The sequence below is a fragment of the Canis aureus genome, chromosome 19 (assembly GCF_053574225.1).
Source record: "Canis aureus isolate CA01 chromosome 19, VMU_Caureus_v.1.0, whole genome shotgun sequence".
NCBI classification, from domain to species: Eukaryota; Metazoa; Chordata; class Mammalia; order Carnivora; family Canidae; genus Canis; species Canis aureus.
Window position 1 is genome coordinate 1867218 of NC_135629.1, and position 20756 is coordinate 1887973.

Genomic DNA, 20756 nt, shown 5'->3' on the forward strand with positions numbered 1-20756 from the left:
GGTGGAAAATCTCAGGGCTGAACTTGGTCACTGTGGCCTACAGCCCCCTGCACTGCAATGAATGAATGAAACCCCAATGAATGAATCCCAGCAGGCTTTCCTGGTCCCTGTCAGGTGTCATCGCCCAACACTGCCTTGGCTCACGGTGCTTTGGCCACACTGGCTTTCTCCCTGGGCCTCAGGTAAGTCAAATCCATTTCTGCCTTAGGGTCTTTGCATTTTCTGCCTCCTCAGCCTAGTGTGTTCTCCTCTCTCAGCCAATCTAGTTCCCTCTTGTCAACAGCCTTGGCTTAAATGGTAGCCTCATACAGAACATTTAGTGTCCATTGACAGTGAAGTAGCCTCCTGTATGCTCCATCACACTGTACATATTTCTAGTTCCTTCATTACATATTTGTTATTATTTGTGATTATATTCCATAGTTACAACCAGGAAACAGTACTCCTTTGTTGCCTGTGCCCCCTCCCCTGTCGCCACCACCAGCATGTAAGCTCCATAAGGAAAGGACCTCAGTACTCTAGCTCATGGCTCTATCCCCAGAGCCCATTGCTGCATTTTGCTTGCAGTAGGCACACATGAGTGAATGAATGAATGAATGAATGAATGAATGAATGAATGAATGAATCAAGCATGTCACAAATTGCCAGTGCATATATGACCATCATTTGTTTCCCCTCTTGTCCCCGTGTGACAGACTGGGCCGCAAATACCTTTCCTTCCCTCCCTATTCATCCAGAGAGCCCTAAATCAGGGAGATGGGGCATAGACCACCCCATTCAGGGGCTGCCATGCCTCCTGCCCAGGAGCTGTGTAGCTATTTCACTCCTTTGCTCCACAAGCATCTACTGAATATTTAGGGCTCTTCTCTGTGTTAGGGAATGAGGAAGTGGATGGCAATGTCTGTCCTCAGAACATTGCAGAGAGAGGTGTTAGAAATGAGGGGCACACATGGGGAAGTCATTCTAAAGAGAGGAATATACTTTAGCTGAATCTGGTGAACTGAAGAGTAGGTTGCCCAGACAATGAGTTGGAAGAGGATCCAGACAGGGGGAGGCAGGCCAACTGACACACGGAAGCAGGCACAGCCCAGGCTTTTTGGGGAAATGCTGGAGGATCCATACGTGGGCAGAGCTAAGGTGAAAATTCATGCTGATGAAGTGAGCAGGGACCAGATGGCTAAGACCCAGTTGCCTTACTGTTCCGAGATCCGGGAAGAAAAGGAAAACAAAGAATGATTTCAGGCAGGAAACAGCTGGCTGCCCTGTCAGCCTGAGCAAAGATTAAAGTGTGGAGTATGGAAATTCATCAAGGGAAGCCTCACTACAATGGAGTGAGGAGGCCAGTAGGGGAGCTCCAGTGCCCAACCACTGGTATTCCATTGCAGACCCAACCAGGTATCATGCAAGTCCATTACTGCTTTAGCCACTACTTTAATATCCCAGCAGAAGAAAGACAGGTTTTCCTCCTGCCCTAACAGCAGCCAGACAGTGAGAAGCTGTCATAGCTCAGCCAGTGAAGAGCCATTAGCCTCACTTGTTCTAGGGACTTGCCAATGGTTTTGTCTATAGCTTGATTATCCCAAACTGTAATTCTCTGCTATTCCCAAGTAAGCCCATTTTTGCTGATAAAATAACTAGCAGTTTTATTTTTGAGGTCAACAAGAAAAAATGAGGAAGAAACAAAACACCAAGAGGGATATCTCTTTCTTCTTCCTATTTAATGTAAATTATTAGTGCCTTCTCTCTACCTCTTAATTTTGCTGTAATGTTGTCTATTTTACTTATCTTTTTCAAAGAAACTTTTAAATTGGTGAGAAACCATCGCCTGGCAGCATCTCCCAGTACCCCAGCTTGAGGGCGTTTTTGCAGGATCAGTTTATGCAGCAGCTCTTCCTGCAGAACTTTACCTTCTGATAAGTTGGTTCAGAGGGCAGCTGAAGAAAAGCATGAAGAATTCTTTATTTCAAAGAATGAGAAGTACTACTTAACGGTCACTTGGAGAAAACCCTAGAAATGATGTTGCAGATATCAGAAAGCAGTTTCCTTTAATGGAAGGAGATATCAAGTTTCCAAAATTTTTCAGAGAGGAGCAATTTTTTTCCAGTGTTTTTCGAATTAGCTTGCCAGGATTACAGCTTTGGACCCACCATGATGTAATGGATAGCTTCTTAATACAAGTGACAGGAAAAAAGCGTGTTGTACTATTCAGTCTTTGAGATGCCCAGTCTTTATATTTATCAGGTACTAAATCAGAAGTCCTGGATATAGATAACCCAAACTTAGCTAAATATCCACTGTTTTCCAAGGATAGAAGGTATGAATGTTCCCTTAAAGCTAGAGATGTATTATTCATTCCTGCTTTATGGTTCCATAACGTAATTTCTGAAGTTTGGAGTGAGAGTGAATGTCTTTTGGAAGCACCTTCCATCTGAATGCTATGATAAAACAGATACCTATGGAAACAAAGATCCTACAGCAGCATCAAGAGCTGCACAAATTTTGGACAGAGCTTTAAAAACACTGGCTGAATTACCAGAGGAATACAGGGACTTCTATGCATGGTGAATGGTCTTACACATTCAAGATAAAGCCTATAGCAAAAACTTGGAGTAAATAATGAAGTGAAGCAATGAATATAAACTTTTAAATACAATTAAGTTCAAATATTGGAAAAGTATAACATATAAATTATTTTTTAGAAGATTATTTCTTAAAATAGGAAAGAAATCTCAGACTTATGGATTAAATAAATAGGAATTTGGTATTTATGGTTTCTATTTAAAAAAAAAAAAGAAAGTTGGGATCCCTGGGTGGCTCAGCGGTTTGGCGCCTGCCTTTGGCCCGTGGCGCGATCCTGGGGTCCCGGGATCGAGTCCTACCTCAGGCTCCCGGCATGGAGCCTGCTTCTCCCTCCTCCTGTGTCTCTGCCTCTTTCTCTCTCTCTGTCTATCACAAATAAAAATAAATAAATAAATCTTAAAAAAAAGAAAGTTTTAAATTTTATAAATTAAATTCACTTTTTTGTTTCTTAATTCATTAATTCCCTGCTTTTACTTCTGTTTTATAGGAGTTCATTTTTCATTTTTTCCTATTCCTTAACTTATACATTTAATTCTTTTATTTCTCCCTTATTTCTTTTTTTAATTTTAACTTTGTTAAAATAATATATGCTTTTCCCCCACAAAAAAATTCAAGCAACACATAAAAGTAAAAAGAATAAAACAAAAATAAATGATAAGAATCATACCAAAGTAGAGTAAAAAAAATTATTTGTAGTGTGTCATGACCATCATTCCAGATATCTCTGTAAACACTTAAACACGTAGAAGTATATATAGAGATAATTTTTAAATGATTGTTATGCTAATTTTAAGGTAAAATGTAAACAAGAATTTTTTAAAAAGCTAATTTTTTTTTAGGAATTATTTTTTCAGATATTACCAGAATTTTTTTTTTTTTTTTTCAGAGAAGGCATTAGTTTCTCAAAGATCCCTTTAAAGAAGAATGATCATAAACATACAGGTCATTAATTTCTAACAAGTTCCTACTTTCAACTGTATGTTTTTACTGACTGGTACGAAAAATGAAGAAATGGAAGCACTTACATTCTCTGCTACCTCTCTGCCTTCTTGCCCATGAAATCTATGAATGATATTATTTTTATGTTGTTGGGCTTTATGACATTTTTATTCTATGTGGTAGCTCTACCTCTCACAACTCAATCTTTTTTATTTAAGTGGATTTGATGTTAAGTATTGATCTTCTTGCCTTCTTTTCTGTATTCCTGAATTTTATTTTTTTATTTTTATTTTTATTTTTGTATTCCTGAATTTTAGAATTGTAATCACTTCTTCATTGTTGGTTTTGAATTATTCCAAGTAATTCTTTTTTTCCAAAAAAAGGATCGTGGTTGCTGTCTGTCCTGAGTGTTTACATGCTAGAGAACGTCTGCCTGTTACCTACATCCATGAACAATTCAGCTAGCTCTAAAAGTCTTGAGCTTTCCTCCCCCCTAAACTTTGTAGATTTTTGCTATCTTCAGGAATGAAATATGGTTGCAGAAAATTCTGAGAACAGCGGTTTCCTCCTTGTATAATGTATTGGTTCTTATTTCTTCAGAACAAACAACCCCCAAAACTGAGCAAATGAAAGCAACATATACTTATTACCTCACAGTTTCTGTGGGTCAGAAATCTGGGAACCGATCAGCTGGATGATTCTGGGTCAGGGTGTCTGTGAAGTTGCAATCCATCTATTGGCTGCAGCTGAAGAATCTGCTTATTCACTCATGCGGTTGTTGTCAAGATTCATTTCCTCACCGCAAGGGCCTCTCTAGAGGTTTCTTGAATGTCTAATGGGAGGTGACTTCCTTAGAATGAGTAATTTAAAGACAAAGAAAAAGGGTACACATGCACCCAAGCTTGAAGCCACATCTTTTTATAACCTAACCTCAGAAGTGACATTCCATCATGGCTGCCATATTCTATTTTCTAGAAAGGAGTCGCTAAATCCAGCCCATGCTCATGGGAAGGGAATTTAGCACCATCTCTTTAAGAGAACTATATCGGTGAATTTGTGTGCATGTCTTGAAGACTACTAGTTTTTTTCTGTACAGAAACTTATCTTAAAAAGGGGGAGGGGGAAACACCTGGGTGACTTGGCGGTTGAGAGTCTGGCTTCAGCTCAGGTCGAAATCCTGGAGTGTCGGGATCAAGTCCCACATCGGTCTCCCGCAGGGAGCCTACTTCTCCCTCTGCCTGTGTCTCTGCCTCCCTCTCTATGTCTATCATGAAGAAATAAATAAAATCTTAAAAAAAAAAAGAAGAAGAAGAAGAAAAGGAAATATTATCCAGCTATGTCTTGCTGTGTCTTTTGAGCTGCAAATCTGGGTATTTTCTTTTATTACATCTTTAGATATTGTTTCCATTTTATTCATTGACTTTCTTTTTTTTGTTTTTTTTTTTGTTTTTTTTTTTACTTTCTTTATTCAGAGAATTATGTTTGGTTTCCTTTGCTTTCACATTTATCTCTATAATTATTGTTATAACTTTATTGTTTTTCATTAATTTCTATTAGTTTGTGTTTCTTGTAGCTTATTTACCATTTACCAAACTGTTTTCAGTCATGTTTATTCTGTATGTGTTACTTTTTTTTTAAAGACTTTATTCATTCATGAGAGACACACAGAGAGAGGCAGAGACACAAGCAGAGGGAGAAGCAGGCTCCATGCAGGGAGCCCGACACGGGACTTGATCCCAGGACCCTGGGATCACGACCTGAGCCAAAGGCAGACACTCAACTGCTGAGCCCCTCAGGGGTCCCCCGTATGTGTTATTTTATAAACAACTATGTGTATATAGAATATATCTTCTGCTTTTAATGTGTTTTTTGTGCTCTATGTTACCTTCATTTTTATTTTTAATTTATTTTCTGGGCCCTGCCAGCTTTCTTTTAATAATCTTATCACCTTCTTTGGGCTTATTATCTCTTCTTTGAAATTTTGTGCCTTTTTCTTGAGCTTTCTTTCCTTGTCTTTTAAAAAAATCATGTTTTCTCTGACTACTTTGAAATCATGGACGACTCATGTGAATTCTGTCCTGTTGCATGATTCATCTGTGATGTGCGCTTTTCATCTACGATTTGCTCCCATGCTTTTTTCCTCATCTCTTTTTGGTAGCATTTATGCATTGATGGTGCCTCGGTGGTTGTCAAGGGTTCAGAGTGGTGATCAAATTAACAAGTCACAACCAGTGTTAGTCTAATACTGTGTTTAGAGAGCTTTACAGTTGGACTCAGAACATGTTATGCAACATGCACCACCTCTGCATTTTATTGGGGATCCCAACAGCTACCCAGGTACACAGCTTATGCCCCCTTACTGTGCAGGACATGTACAGCTGCTGCTGCGGGTGAGAGACCAAATGCACACAGGCAACATTGCACGAAAGCTGCCACCTCGATTTCTCACAATTTTTAAAGATGTTATTCCAGCCCTGTAAGTGCAAGGCCTGGTGCTAACTTGCAGCTCTCCCAGGCCAGGTGTGGACCCATAGATCATGGGGAAACAGCAAAGAAAACAGACATACATTGGACACTTCATATTTATCTTACTTCTATAATTCCCAAGGAGACAGTACTGAGAGAGGAGAGGCCTGAGATCCTTTTCCCAGGTAGGCCAAGGGCAATCCAAGTCCAATGTTATCCATTTACTCAGAGGACCTTGCAGGTGCCTTTCTAAGTATTACTTCTCTTTCTATAGAATTGTTTTTCTGCTGAAAAATACTCTCCATAGGAAGAAGCCGGGAAAGGGCTGCTCACAGCTCCAATTTAGGTTTATTGTCCTCAATACCATCCCCAAGAATTTGTGCCACATCTGTTATCTCCTTGGCCCCAATGATGCATCTAACCTTTGTTTCCAAAATTCAAGGGCTTCACAGCCAGGCCTCCATAATAGGAGCCTTTGTGTGTGTGCCATGCCCAGTTACCTTTGCTGCTTCTCCCACCCTCAGCCCCTGGTGATCTCTTTGGCCAGGAGCTGGGCCCTTAAGGGCAAGTGTAATTCATTTCTTTTCCTGCTCCCTCACTTCCCCAGTACTGCTTGTTTTACTCTGTATCCTGCTAACGCCCTTACATCTAGTTGATCCATCAAGGCTTCATTGGATGGAGCTTTCAGAGCCATGGCACTGTTTTCAGGGAAATTCATGCTTTAGTTAAGCTCTAAAAAAATAACGTGGCTTTGGATCCCAGTTCCCATACCTACTAGTCAGTTGGCTGAGGCACCACTCATAGGAGATTAATAACAGCTCTAACCTTAAAGTGTTGCTGCAGATTTTAAACAAGCCAGTACATGTAAAGTGTTTAGAATAGCATGTGGCATAGGGCAAGCACTCGGTAGGTATGTGATTAAAATTTCATCACTGAGGGATGCCTGGGTGCCTCATTGGTTGAGCATCTGCCTTTGGCTCAGGCCATGATCCTGGGGTCCTGGGATCGAGTCCTGCATCCGGCTCCTGCAGGGAGCCTGCTTCTCCCTCTGCCTGTGTCTCTGCCTCTCTCTGTGTCTCTCATGAATAACTAAATAAAATCTAAAAAAAAAAAAAAGAAATTCATCACTGATTCCTCCCAACAGCCCTCTAAAGGAGACATTATTGACTCCATCTCACAGATGAGAAAACCAAGGGTGCAGAAGAAAACAATGTTCCCAAAGCCACAGATGTAAGGGGAAGAACTGAGACTTTCATTCTTGTCATTTACCTCTGTAGCACTATGTCCAGAATTAACATCGAATTTTGTTTTGTTCTTCTGGTGAATTTTTCAGGGAGAGTAGAGAGTAAAACTGCCCCTCCTTCATCTCTAACAGCAGTTCCTTTTTCTTCTCTTGCAACTGATGAATATAGTTTAAAACTATGAATTTTCCTCTATGTGCTGCCTTGGCAACATTCCATAGGTTTCACTCTGCTCATTCTCACTATAATTTGTTTCTGAGTGATTTGTAACTTTTGTTTTAATTTTCTCTTTCATGCATTTTTCAGGAGGCATGTTTTAACATTTCCAAATGGATATGTGTCACTATTAAACCTGCCCTTTGTAACAAATTTCCAGTTTTATTATATTATGGCCCAAAAATATGGCTTCTCTGATTTCTACTTTTTCGTAATTTGTTAAGATTCTCTTCATAGTTAGACAGCAATGTTTGCCAAAGCTCCTTGACTATTTGAAAAGAATGGGCATTTTCAGGATGTTGTAGACAAAATAGGAGCTTGTGATTGTGTAATTCACATCATAGCATCTTTACTTATTTCTTGATTTTTTACTATGTCAAATTATAAGAGAAGTATATTAAAAATCTTCAATATAGGGACACCTGGGTGGCTCAGTGGTTGAGCGTCTGCCTTTGGCTCAGGGCATGATCCTGGAGTCCCGGGATTGAGTCCCGCATCGGGGTCCCTGCATGGAGCCTGCTTCTCCCTCTGCCTGTGTCTCTGCCTCTCTCTCTCTCTCTCTCTATATATATATATATCTCATGAATAAATAAATAAAATATTTTTTAAAAATCTGCAATATAATGATGAATTTGTCAATTATTCAATCCATTTGCTTATATAAATAAGCTTTGGACATGTGGTTGGCTCCTAAGCACTTGTCCCATCTCTTCTATATGCTGTCATTTCCAAGTGTTTGGGATATAATTGCTACTATACCACATATGGGCCATGATGGTTTTGGATAACTGAGGGATACCTTCCCCCTTGCTCTAGTTTGTTTCAGAATTTCATACCTAAGCCAAGTCAAAGCCAACCACTCTCTGCCATGCTCCTAGCTGTATAGACTGGTTCAGGCATGGTCAAATGACCTCAGTTGGCCCATGAAGAGTGTAGCCCAGGATTGTGTGTGTGTGTGTGTGTGTGTGTGTGTGTGTGTAGTTGAAGGTAGACATACCCTTCAGACTAGATGCTAATGAGCTCAGAGACCCAAGAGAGGAAGAAGCATGCAAGGCCTTCTGAGACCTAGGCTCAGAACCAAAACATTTTGTCCTCTGCCGCATTCTGTTGATCAAAGGGTCAGCTCATATTCAAGGGGCAGGAAATACATTGGTTGTCCTGATGGGAGTCGCTGCACAGACACATCATTGAGGGCACAGGGCCGGTGGGGGGGCGGGTAGGTGGTAAAGGGAGGGGCGGAAAGGGCTGTCTTTGTAACCAATCTATCACGGGGAAAGAAAATCAGTTTTGAAAAGATAACAAAAATGTACCTCTTTTTCTACGTGGGATCTCTTTTCTTTTCTACCGTGTCCTGGCCATGAATGGACCATTGCCCAGATCAGAATTCTAGGTGTTCTGTGTAGTTGAGACAGTGCTGTTTATTTCCCTAGAGCACATATATAGAAAAGCTCTTGGACAGATCCAGAGTGGCTCCCCTGAGCTGAACCACACCACCAGAGTAGAATTCAATTCATCACCCGAGCAAAGGGTTGAAAGGGGAGACTCGCCCTCCGCCTCAACGCATGGAGGCAGCAGAGGGTCAGACTGAGGCTCTCAAGGGAAGAAAGAGCTTGCCGCCCTTGTCCCCCCTACCCTCCTGGATGGAGCTGATCTTTCCAGAAGACAGCCATGGAGGTTCTGAGGGTAATGGAAGTGTCTGCTCAGGCGGAAACTTAAAATTATGCAGCTGCTCCCCTGTCTATGAATAGAGCCCTTAAGTCACCTGGGAACAGATTTGCCTTATTATCTTTTGAGTTTCCCTAAGTTAAATAAATGTAAGGCAAGTCGGCACTGCTCTTCTTCTCCTTCTCCTTCTCCTTCTCCTTCTCCTTCTCCTTCTCCTTCTCCTTCTCCTTCTCCTTCTCCTTCTTCTTTCTTCTTCTTCTTCTTCCTCTTCGGAAAAATATATAGATGGGCCCTTGCTTTCTTTGGCTTGGAAATGCCTAACGCTCCAAAGAGTCCTGAATATACAGAACTATGCAAGAGATGGTGAGTGACATATTTGTGCAAGAGCCATCAGCCTGTTGGGAAAAGGTGTTTGGAATTCAGAGCTGCTCTTTTATTGGAAACAGCCGCTCTCACAGAGGCCCGCGTGCCCTCCCTGGATCCCTCTGGTCTCCCCACCACCAGGGAAAGGGCATCAATGGCCACAAAGGGTAACTGTCTAGGAGAGAAGGGCAGAGTCTGGCGGGTGGGGCTGTCCCCACCGTGCCAACCTCAGACTCCTGCGAGGCTGGGGGCCCCTCCTGCCAGTCCGCATTCAAAGAGCTGTCGACCTAGAGCCAAGGTGGGAAAGGCCAGCCCTGCACGGCCCTTGGGATGTACTGGACAATTCGAGCAGGAAGGTTTGCAGTCTGCGATGCAGAACCTTTGTCAGCTGGAGCAAGCGGGGCGGCAGCAGCAAGCGCCGTGCTAGCCTCCCTGTCGCGCGGCTGCTGCGGTTGTGTTCCGCTCCGGGCCTCGGTGCCCGCCGCCTCGGAGGCCCGCAGTCCGCCTCGGGCTCCGCAGCCCCGGGACGCCTGGAGCAAAGGGGCGGGGTTAGCCCTCCGCCGCAAGCCCCCGGTCGTCTCTCTGGCTGCTTAGGGCTGGACCCAGGCCTACGATCGTAGCGGACTCTCAGGCGAACTCAGCGCCCTGACGTCCGCTCGGGCCGGGACTGCGCTGCTCGGGGCTGGTCCCCGCCGCCCTGCGGCCGCCCCCTGCGGCAGGTCCCCGCGCGCCCCGCCCAGGCCGGCCGCCAGGTGGCAGCGGGCCTCCCGGGAAGCGAGCGGCCCCGGCCGGTTCCCCGCCGGCTGCTGGGCGCAGGTGCATCCCCCGCGGCCGGCCCCAAGCACCTGCGCGCGGAGAGCGGGCCCGGTCCGGACAGCGTCCCCCGTCCTGACCACACGATTCCGCCCCTCAGGTCAACTCGGGGGTCCTGACGGGTCCGCTGAGCGGAAGGGATAGGAGCGTGCAGTGCGACCTGCAGAGGCTGCGGCACAGATGCCTGGTGCAGTCCCGCTGGTTGAAAGAGGAGATACACACTGTCCTCTTCAGGAGCGGGAACCCCCGTTCTGGGGACCGGTCGGGAAGAAGATGGCTGAGGGCGGGAGTGGGGAGCCCAGTGCGCGGCCTGCTCTGCAACGTGTCGGCTCCGGGAAACCCCACAACGGCCCTCTGGTTCCGCAAGCTGCTTTGATCATTCCCATTTTACAGGCAAGGAAACTGAGGCCGAGAGAAGTTGTGACTCGGGGGAGCCCATTTCTGAGTAAGCGGCCGCGATGCAGAATGGAGGTAGGGAGAGTGGCGTGGAGGAGGGGAGAGACGCCGGAGAGAGATGGGTAAGCGAGCGAGCGAGGGGCCGGGGTGCCTGCTGGGGACGGCATGGGACAAGCCACCAGCACCGGTGGACCCCCTCCCCGAGGGCTGGGCCGCGAAGCATGGCGCCCTCTGGGAGCCAGGCCCGGGGCTCAGGGCCCTTCTTCTCCTTTGCCGCAGCTCAGGCCACACGCCCCTACTAGCCACGGTCTCAGAGCCCTTGCACTCACCGTCGTTTGCAATGCTCTCTTTGTGTGAGTTTCTGATGAATGCCTGGCGCCCTCTGCCACCAAGACTGGAAGCTCCACGAGGATGGGGAGCTGCTGTGTTTTCACCATTGTGTCATCAGCGCTGAGAGCATGCTCTGCATGGCTTGACTCTCATGAGTAGTAGGAATGAGGTGAAACACAGCAAGAAGTTCAACGCTGGGTAGCTGTGGGGTGGGGGGCTTTGGGGTGTTGGTTGCACAGAATCATCTCTTTTGTCTCAGCCCCTCCTTCTCTTTCAAGGCCCGACTCTTACAGTATTAGGTATATGTCCTTTCAATACATAGAAACTGAAGAGATGCTCATTGCTTGTAGAAAGTGAAAAGAGTGAAAGAGGCTGACGATATGTTTGAGGCCACATCCTTTCTACTGTTGCCTTGGCTGCTTCCCAGCTGTGAAATATCTAAGTGTAGCCACGCCATTTCACTGGAATAGCTGTCTCGGGGACGTGACCAGGAGGTGATTGAGCAGGCTGTGTCCCCTGGGAGAGGGGGCTACAGGGGAATCACTCACTGCTCCATCTCTGAGCCTCAGCTCTTTCCCTCCTTCTTCCAGGAGTTACATAATGACCTCATAAAACTGGAGCCAGCACTCTCCAATTTGACTCCTATTCACTTGCAGGAATCTTTTATTTCACCTACAAGAATCTTTTATTCCTCAACTGTAAAGGTGTCTGCTGGTTTAAAGATGCAGAGTAATAGTTATTGAAGATGTGACTGGTTTCTACAAGTTCCACTATCTAATTTGGGAGACCAGTAACTGATGATTACTAGAATCCTGGTGGTTTTATTTCCCTGTTTATTTATCTTGCAGTATTATTTGTGCTTCTTGTCCTCAAACTGTCATGTGTGAGAATTTTCCAAGAGGAGGTCTGAGTGTGCTCCTCCCTGCCTTTGCCTTTCTTCCTTTTTTAATGGCTATAAGGATTAGTGTCTAAATAAAATCAACCAACAGGAATACGTACATTCTACTGCTTTATGAATCTGACAGGTGATAGTAATGGGTGGCAAACCCATAGAATAGAAAACCTATAAAACAGGTCTCCAAGCACCTCTCTTTTGTCAAGTTGTGATGAAAGATATCTATAGACTCAGGGAAGAAAACTCAACCAGCCAGGGAGTGTGGGTGCATTTCTTAGGTCTGGCAGAGAAGATGTTTATAACACACACGAGACTGAAATTCTAAGTTGCAAAAATATCAAAGCTGGGCTTGGAGGAAGATCTTGACTTTTCTCCATTTACAAAGTGTGTGAATTTGGGATTATCCTGTATTTATTCCAGTCACTGGGAAACAAAAGACATAAAGCCTGGTTCTTAGGAAAAGCAGAAAGAGGAAGACTCGGGAGTCTAATGAATGTGATTCTAGGATTTGTCCTGCAGGAGTGGGGCTAGAGCTAGAAGTTTTCATCCACCTCATCTCTGGGCCAGCACAACCCAGCCACACTTAGTCCCCCAGTGGCCCAGCAAGGACAGCCATGAACACTCAATACCATCCATAGGAACACCTGGGGCAGACTTCCTTACCTGCCTCCCACACTTATCTGTGTCAAAGCTGATTCTTTACCTAGGCTTGGCTTTCCTTTTCAGACACTTTCTGCATATTGGAACAGTCAACTGATATTATTTTCTTGGCTCAATCCTTTGTACTTTGGAGGAATTTTCACACTTTCTGGCTTTCTCCTTTCTCTCCCCAGGGAGAACAAGTCAACCTAGCTTTGACTCCCAAGGACCCATCAACTAATTCCCTATTGGAGCCCCCTCAACCAACCTGTTAAAAAAAAGTCAATGAGTTACCCTTTTAGAGCAGTGAGAAGGGGTGCCTGGGGAGCAGAAGAGAAAGGCTGGTGGAAGAGAAGAGGTACGTAGGACTTGAAGGCTGCCCCTATTCTTCCCAGACACAGCTAAAGTGAACACCTCTGGTCGATCTCCATTTTAGCACCAGCGCTGCTAACTGCTTGGATCTGATTGCAAATTTGTGAGATGATTTGAGAATTTGAACATGAGTTATGAGAAAGTCTTTTCACCATGTCCTCTAAATAATAACACTATGAAAGAGAGTTACCAAATAGAATCAATGAAAAATATATCTGAGGAATCAGATTGAATAGAGAAAGCAGGACAGGAAATTTGAATAAGTATAGGTAATGACTCCAGAGAAATTTTACAAAGATATTGCCTTTGTAAAAAAAATATAAATGTTATTGATAAATTAGAAAAAAACAAAGCTCATAGGTGGATGGAAAATGGAATGAATACAGTTGAAGGTCAAATCAGTAATGCAGAAAAACCTACCTGAGGAATTATCCCAGAACATGTAATAAGAATACAAAGTAATAACATGGAACAAAAGTTAAAGGACATAGAAGATAAATGGAAAAAGTGCAAAAACCATTATAGAGGAACTCTAGAGAGTAGAGAGAATGGAAGGAAGGAAATTTTCTATGAAATAGTAGAAGTGCTCTCCAAACTGAAGAAATAATGATGCTGAGATTGACAGAGACTTTCAAAAGATCAACACGGTAATAGAGCAATATCTTCAAAGTCCTCAATTGAAATTGCCTGGAACTTACCACTGTATACCAAGCTTAGCTATTATAAATCTATCTTTCGTTGAGGACAAAATGAAGACATTTTCAGACATGCAAGAAGTCAAACATTTAAGATCCACAGATACTCTCTAAAAGAACCCGAAATACTGAAAAATGAATTCTAGCCAGAAGCAAAATGAAGACATGCAAAAGGAGTGGAATACAATAAACATTGCATCAAATAAATGATCAAATAAAACAGTAAATGCTGCTTTTGAAGAGTAAGTATTGGTTGTTTAAAGTGGGAAATTTTAAATAACAATGCAGGTGCACCACTTGGAAAACTGACACTATCCTCAAATACTAAATATATGCATAGGTTATGATCCAGCAATTCTTTTCGTGGGCGTGTATGTTTCCTGTGAAAATTATTGAAATGGAACCTGTTTTTTTTTTTTTAAAAACTTTATTTATTTATTCATGAGAGACACAGGCAGAGGGAGAAGCAGGCTCCTTGCAGGGAGCCAGACATGGAACTCAGTCCTGGGTCTCCAGGATCATGCCCTGGGCTGAAGAAGGCGCTAAACTGCTGAGCCACCCAGGCTGCCCCAGAACCTGGTTTAAAATGGAGTAGGACACCAGCAGATGGAGCTCTCACCTCCTACAGCTTCCCGTTGATTGCAGACCCACCCAATCTTGGGGATCTTGCCAGGCTGTACTTCTTGTTATACCTTTACTATCCTAGGGGATCCCTGGGTGGCGCAGCGGTTTGGCGCCTGCCTTTGGCCCAGGGCGCGATCCTGGAGACCAGGGATTGAATCCCACATCGGGCTCCCGGTGCATGGAGCCTGCTTCTCCCTCTGCCTGTGTCTCTGCCTCTCTCTCTCACTGTGTGCCTATCATAAATAAATAAATAAAAAAAATTAAAAAAAAATAAAATAAAAATTCCTTTACTATCCTAGTGGGGGGATGGAAGAAGGGTTTTCCCCCTCACTCAGCAACAGCCCAGCCAACGAGAGACAGTCACAACTCAGCCAATGAAAAGCCACTACCTTGAACTCCCAGCTTTACTCCAACGGACTTTTTGTTTATGGCAGACCCTGCCAACTCTACCCTTTTCTCTGTAAAGTCTTCCTCTCCTTTGTTTTTTGGACCTCTGTAGCTTGCTCAGATTGGAATGCTCTGCTTTTCCCCGAATAAGCCCATTTTTGCTGGTAAAATAGCAGCCGGTCTTATTTTTAAGGTTAACAATACATAAGGAATGCATAGATCTCTGTACCAAAAAGATAAGTGCCAAGATGCTCATAGCAACATTATCTGCAACACCCACAAACTGGGACAGATGAATGTTCATCAACAGTAGAACAGATAACTTATGATATAGTCATAGAAACCACCACTGCTCTATGCTTCCGTGGAGTCAAAAAGGCGTAATGATGGGCTAAAGGAGTTAGACACAGAGGAATAGATGCTGCGATGTTACATAACAAGTTGAGGAACAGAGCACATCGGCTTACAGTGATAGGCTTACCTGTGGCTGGGGGAAGGAATGGGAGAACACAAAGGCTTTGTGAATACTGGGAATGTTCTGTGTTTTGCTCAGGATAGGATTTGCACAAGTGAGTTTTCCTTGGAAAAATTAATCAAGTTGTATGCTTTACATCTAGGGATGTTATGCGTATGTCTGTTATACTTTAATGGAAAGCAAAATAAATTAACCATGGAATAAAAATTCTAGGGAAGTGGTCAATGTAGTAAAAGAAAGTAGAACTGTTGTTTGGCCTCTTGTGGGAGTAACTCACCTACAGATAGTGTCTTTTAAAGGTGAGAAAATGTAACAAAGAAAATTCAGTTGGCATAACAAGGTGTAAGAAAAGGGGGAAAGAAAATTAAAAAGCATAATACACATAAAACAAACACACAAAAAGGAATGAACAACTCTAAGATCAGTCATCACAATAGATGTGATTGGGTTAAACTTGTTAATTGAAAAATAAAAGACCCTTGTTGGATAAAAATATAAACTCCAGCTGTATACTCTTTTTGGGAAACATATCTAAAAGAAACAATCCAGGAAAAATGAAATTGAAGGAATGAAAATGCTAATAAAACAAAGAAAAATGGTAATATTAAATTCAGATGAAATGGAATTCAAGGCCAAAGCATTTATAATAAAAGCATATTGAAAAGGGGAACAATCTGCAGGGTAACTAATGATCATTTTTTATTGTCCTTAAAGCATAGCTTCAAAATACTTGGAGAAGAAAACTGATAGAATTACAAGTAGAACAAACCAAATTCTAACATCTGATTGGGGAATTTTGACAAAACTCTCATAGAATTTACCTAAAATGCCAAATGAGCTTGAGCTAATCACACACACACACACACACACACGCACACACACACACACACGCACACACACACACACACCGTTCTGCTCAACTAACAGAGATTATACTTTTCTTTGAATTACAAATGGAATATTCTGAAAAATTGTATCTAAGGCCATAAAGGAAATCTTAATAAATTCTAAAAATATGCTATTATTTAGGCGATGGTCTCTGATTGAAATGAAATAAATTAGAAGTTAACAAAGACGTTTTAATAGCTCTTGAATTAAAGGGAAAATAAAAATTTGTAATGTACAAACTATCTATGTCTGAATAGCAGCAGGTCCCCATCACAAAATTTGTGTTTTTCTGCCCAGCCGACACTCAAAGGAAAAGTATGGCTTACATGCATGCATTCATTAGAAAACAACCAAAAAAAGGTGGACAATGAATGAACTAAACTTTCAACTCAGGAAACTATTTTCTTTTTAAAATTTTAAAATTCCTAGACTGTAGGGTGATTGAATTAACACTAAACAATAAATTAATAAAATTTGAACAAAAACAGTGCAGTTGATCAATGAAATACATGGTCCAAGAGACAACAGAGGACAGTTTGGGAAAACAAAGTATATGCTGATCTCTGTCATAAATGCAGATGCAAAACTCCTAAATAAAATCCCATACAAGGGCAGCCTGGGTGGCTCAGTGGTTTAGCATCACCTTCTGACCGGGGCCTGATCCTGGAGACCTGGGATTAAGTCCCACGTACGGCAACCTGCACAGAACCTGCTTCTCCCTTTGCTTGTGTCTTTGCCTCTCTCTCTCTGTGTCTCTCATTAACAAATAAAACCTTAAAAAAAAATCCCATACAAGATGGAAACATGGAGGGCCACATAGAGGGCTCAGCGTTGCCCAGCAAGGTCACTCAGGTTGAGTCATTTTGTGTTCTTGTTAGTCTGAATTTACTTCTCCTGACCCCTCCCTCTCTCACTGTGTGCACCCATCTACCTATTTTTTGTCTTATCTGGATGTACCTCTTCTAAATATGCTTATTTGTGAATCTCTAGATCTTTCTTTTCTTTTTCCTTTAGTTTTACGTGTTTTGTTTCTTTTGTGTGTATGTGTGTCTACGTTGTTTCTGTGAAAAGTATCTTTTCCCACTTCTGTGTTTATGTTTTTTCTTCTCTATTTCTCTCCCTTAATTGTTAAAAATATAAAAAATAAGTAAATGTTATGATTTTATTAATTGAATGTGTTCCTTGTTTTAAATTTGAAATTAGACCATTTTGGGGCAGCTTGGGTGGCTCTTTTTAATCTTAAAAAAATAAAATAAATTAGACCATTTTTGTAGTATTATCTTTTAAAATTAAATTGATTGAGTTCTTGATTTTTTAAAATTTAGCAAATTCAATCCGTCTATTAAAAGACATCTCTGGAATTCAAGTGTGTGTTAAATTTTTAAAAAATATTTTATTTATTTATTAATGAGAGACACAGAGGAGGCAGAGACACAGGCAGAGGGAGAAGCAGGGTCCACCCAGGGAGCCCGATGTAAGACTCAATCCCAGGACTCCAGGATCACACCTTGGGTGGAAGGGAGGTGCTCAACCACTGAGCCACCCAGGTGTCCCTTGTGTTAAACTTTAGAAAAAAATCTGCCAATTTAAATCACTGCTTTACTGGAGTACAAGAAAAACCACATAATTGTTTTCATAGAGAACAAAAACAGTTTTGAAAATATTCCACATACATACTTTCATGATAAAAAAACCCCACAAAGCTTCTAGCAAATTAGGTTCTTTTGTAATATGATAAAGGGCATTAAAACTCTACAGTAATCATACTTGATAACAAAATAAAAAAGAAACAGTATTACTCTTTTTGCACTATTCAACCTTTTTATTGGAGATGCTAGCTAATACTATAATACAAGGGGAAAATGCTATTAACATTGGGAGAAAAAGAACAAAACCAAGATTATGTACAGACCAAATGATCACCTCCCTAGAAAATTCTCAAGAGAATCAATTGACAAACGAATAAGAGAGTTAAGCAGTATAGCCAGATATAAGATCAGCACAGAAAAATCGATAGCTTAATTACATACTAGCAAAAACCAATTAGAAAATGAAATGAGAAATGAACCCATTCTTAGAAACAACAGTCTATAAAATATCTAGAAACAAACTTAATGTCTACAAACTGTATAAAGAAAGTGACCAAAGTTTACTGAATGTCCTTCAATAAGAGTTAGTTATATCAGTTCTCCCATAAATTAATCTATAAATTCAATAGCATCTCAATAAAAATCTCAGTAAGATGATTAATGGCATAAGATGGTTTCTTTCCCTTGGAAGGAAAATTTCCAGAGGTAGTCAGGAAAGTTTGAAAAAAGAAAAACAACAAGGGATAATTTCCCTTGTCAGATATCCAAATATCTTATAAAGTTATAGCAATTAAATCAGTGGTAGATTCTTTATAAATAGCCAATGGATACAGAGACAAATCTAGACACATATTGTGTACATATGGAAAAAATAGTTTACTATGAAGTTGACTTTTTAAATATAGTGGTGTGGGGTGCCTGGGTGGCTCAGTCAGTCCAATGTTCTCCTGATTTCAGCTCAAGCCCATGATCTCAGGGTCATGGGATGGAGCTCCACATCAGGCTCTGTGCTCAGTGGGGGGTCTGCTTGAGATTCTTTCTCACCCTCTCCCAGTACCCCTCCCCCACTGTGTGTGCATGCATTCTCTCTCTCTCTCTCTCTCTCTCTCTCAAATTAAGTAAATCTTTTTAAAAAATAAATAAAAGCAACTTTAGTGGTGAAACAATGAAATATTGAATAAATGATAAGGGGAGAGCAATTAGCTAACTACATGGGAAAAAATCCTATATAGCATAATCCCATAGCATAATAAAAATAAATTATTAATGGTTTTAAAAGGTCAACATAAAACAAAACAGTTTACAATCTTAGTAGGAGATAATTCCCTTCTAATACATAAAATCAACAAACCAGAAAAGGGCATGACTTAGAGATTTGACTGAACACAAAATCCAGTTTGTCAAAAATAGCATAAAAGTAAAAGACAAGTGGTAGGCTGGGAGAAAATAGTTAAAACATCTGGAAAAAAAAAGAGTAACACCTAGAGCATATACAGAGCTCCTATAAATCAATCATAAAAGGACCCAAGCAAAACAAATAAGGTGGACAGAGGACATGAAAAAGTAATTCACAGATAAAAGAAATATCAATGACCAAAAAACAAATGTAAAGATGCTTTAGATATAATATTTAGGGAATTGTAACCAAAATTAAAACAATTTGGGTGATATGTGCCTGGGTGGCACAGTGAGTTAAGAGTCAGACTCTTGATTTTGGCTCTGGTCGTGGTCTCAGGGTCATAGGATTGAGCGCTGTGTTGGGCTCCACGCTTAGCATGTAGTCTGCTGGAGACTCTCTCTCCTTCTCCCTGCCCCTCCTGCCTATATGCTCTCTCTCTCTCGAATAAACAGATAAATCTTAAAAAAAAAACAAAAACAAAAACACCACTTTTTTCTCCATCACACTGGCAAAAATTAAACGGTAACACCTGCATTGGCAAAGGTGTGGGGAAAGGAGCATTCTCATACGTTGATGGTAGATAGAAGTGTTGATACAGACTTAGTGGCATCTGTGGCTTGCATCTACAGTTCCATTTTTAAGAATCTATTCTTTAGAAATCTTGCACAGGGGCACAAGGACACTTCTACGAAATGGTTCATTGTTGTGTGGTTTGTATTAGTCATGAAGATCCATCACAAGGGTGGGGAGGAGGGCATTAGTGGGTGGTGTGTCCAGTGAGTGGACAGCCACCACCAAGCCAGGATCTGCTTCCCCAGACAAGTGTGAAATCAGGAGGCCATTGCCCCCAGGGCTCCTAAAGGGCACTGTGTCCTCCCACGATTATTGCTGTGTGCTGTGGATGGCTTGGTTCTCTCCTGACCAGAGTTGTCATGTCTGAAGTGGGAACAATAACAATAATAATACTTACCACATCGATTGTTTGAGGATTAAACCAGACCACATCCAAACATTCCCCGAACTTCTTCCTATCTCCATCAGAAAGACTCGGAGATGGCCTGTCTGGTCAGGTAGCTCCGTGGAGATGAGCATGAGAGGAGAGCTCGTGCCGGCTCAGCTGCTCCTCGTTAGAAACACTGGAGAAAAACACTTACCACTCCTCACCCTTTGGAATTGCTATTATCGTGACAGTGACAAATAGCATCAGGAGTCCAGTGGGAGGCTTGCTCCCACTTCTAGGTCCCCCCAGCAAGATTAGACAGGTGCCAACTGGGCATCCTGGCTCACATGCCTTTCTCAGGTCCCACTGTCTCCTGGTCCTCCCTGGTGCTCTGTCCAACATAACCCCTCTCCATCTTCTGCAGACCATTGCTCCCAAGACCCTTCCTTATCTCCCTGGGGGCTCCAAGGCCCTCTGGGCCCCAGCCCTACTGCAACATCACCACCTGCATGATACTATATTTGCAAGTCACTCTGCCACTCAGCAAATATTGATAATTCCTGTTGCATTTGAGACTGGCATGCATTGGATGTAGATTTTAATTCCAAAGATGGAATTAAATTTTTGGAATTTTTTAATTCCAAAAAGCACAAAATTGTGCAAGCCACTTGGGGGGTGGGTAGTATTCGGCAGCCTGTCTTGAAGCTTTGTTTGCAATGCAAACACAAGTTTTCTACTTTTGTTTAGCATGGCTGAGAAGAGGTGACAGAGATTTTTGGGAGGGAGGGTAAAGCTCCCCCAGCCACACTCTGGTGTGGCCCCTGCTCTAAGCAGGACTTAGTAA

General features: G+C 42.2%; 1 long non-coding RNA gene and 1 pseudogene across 1 annotated transcript; both read left to right on the forward strand.

The window, feature by feature from the left end:
* The first annotated feature begins 1104 nt into the window (after positions 1 to 1104).
* On the forward strand, positions 1105 to 2613 carry LOC144291072 (tRNA wybutosine-synthesizing protein 5 pseudogene; annotated as a pseudogene).
* A 7608-nt stretch (positions 2614 to 10221) lies between these two features.
* Positions 10222 to 15303, forward strand: LOC144289422 (uncharacterized). The gene is made up of 2 exons (XR_013357300.1): positions 10222 to 10728; positions 12738 to 15303. It is a non-coding gene; the product is annotated as an uncharacterized LOC144289422 (long non-coding RNA).
* The last annotated feature ends 5453 nt before the right edge of the window (positions 15304 to 20756 follow it).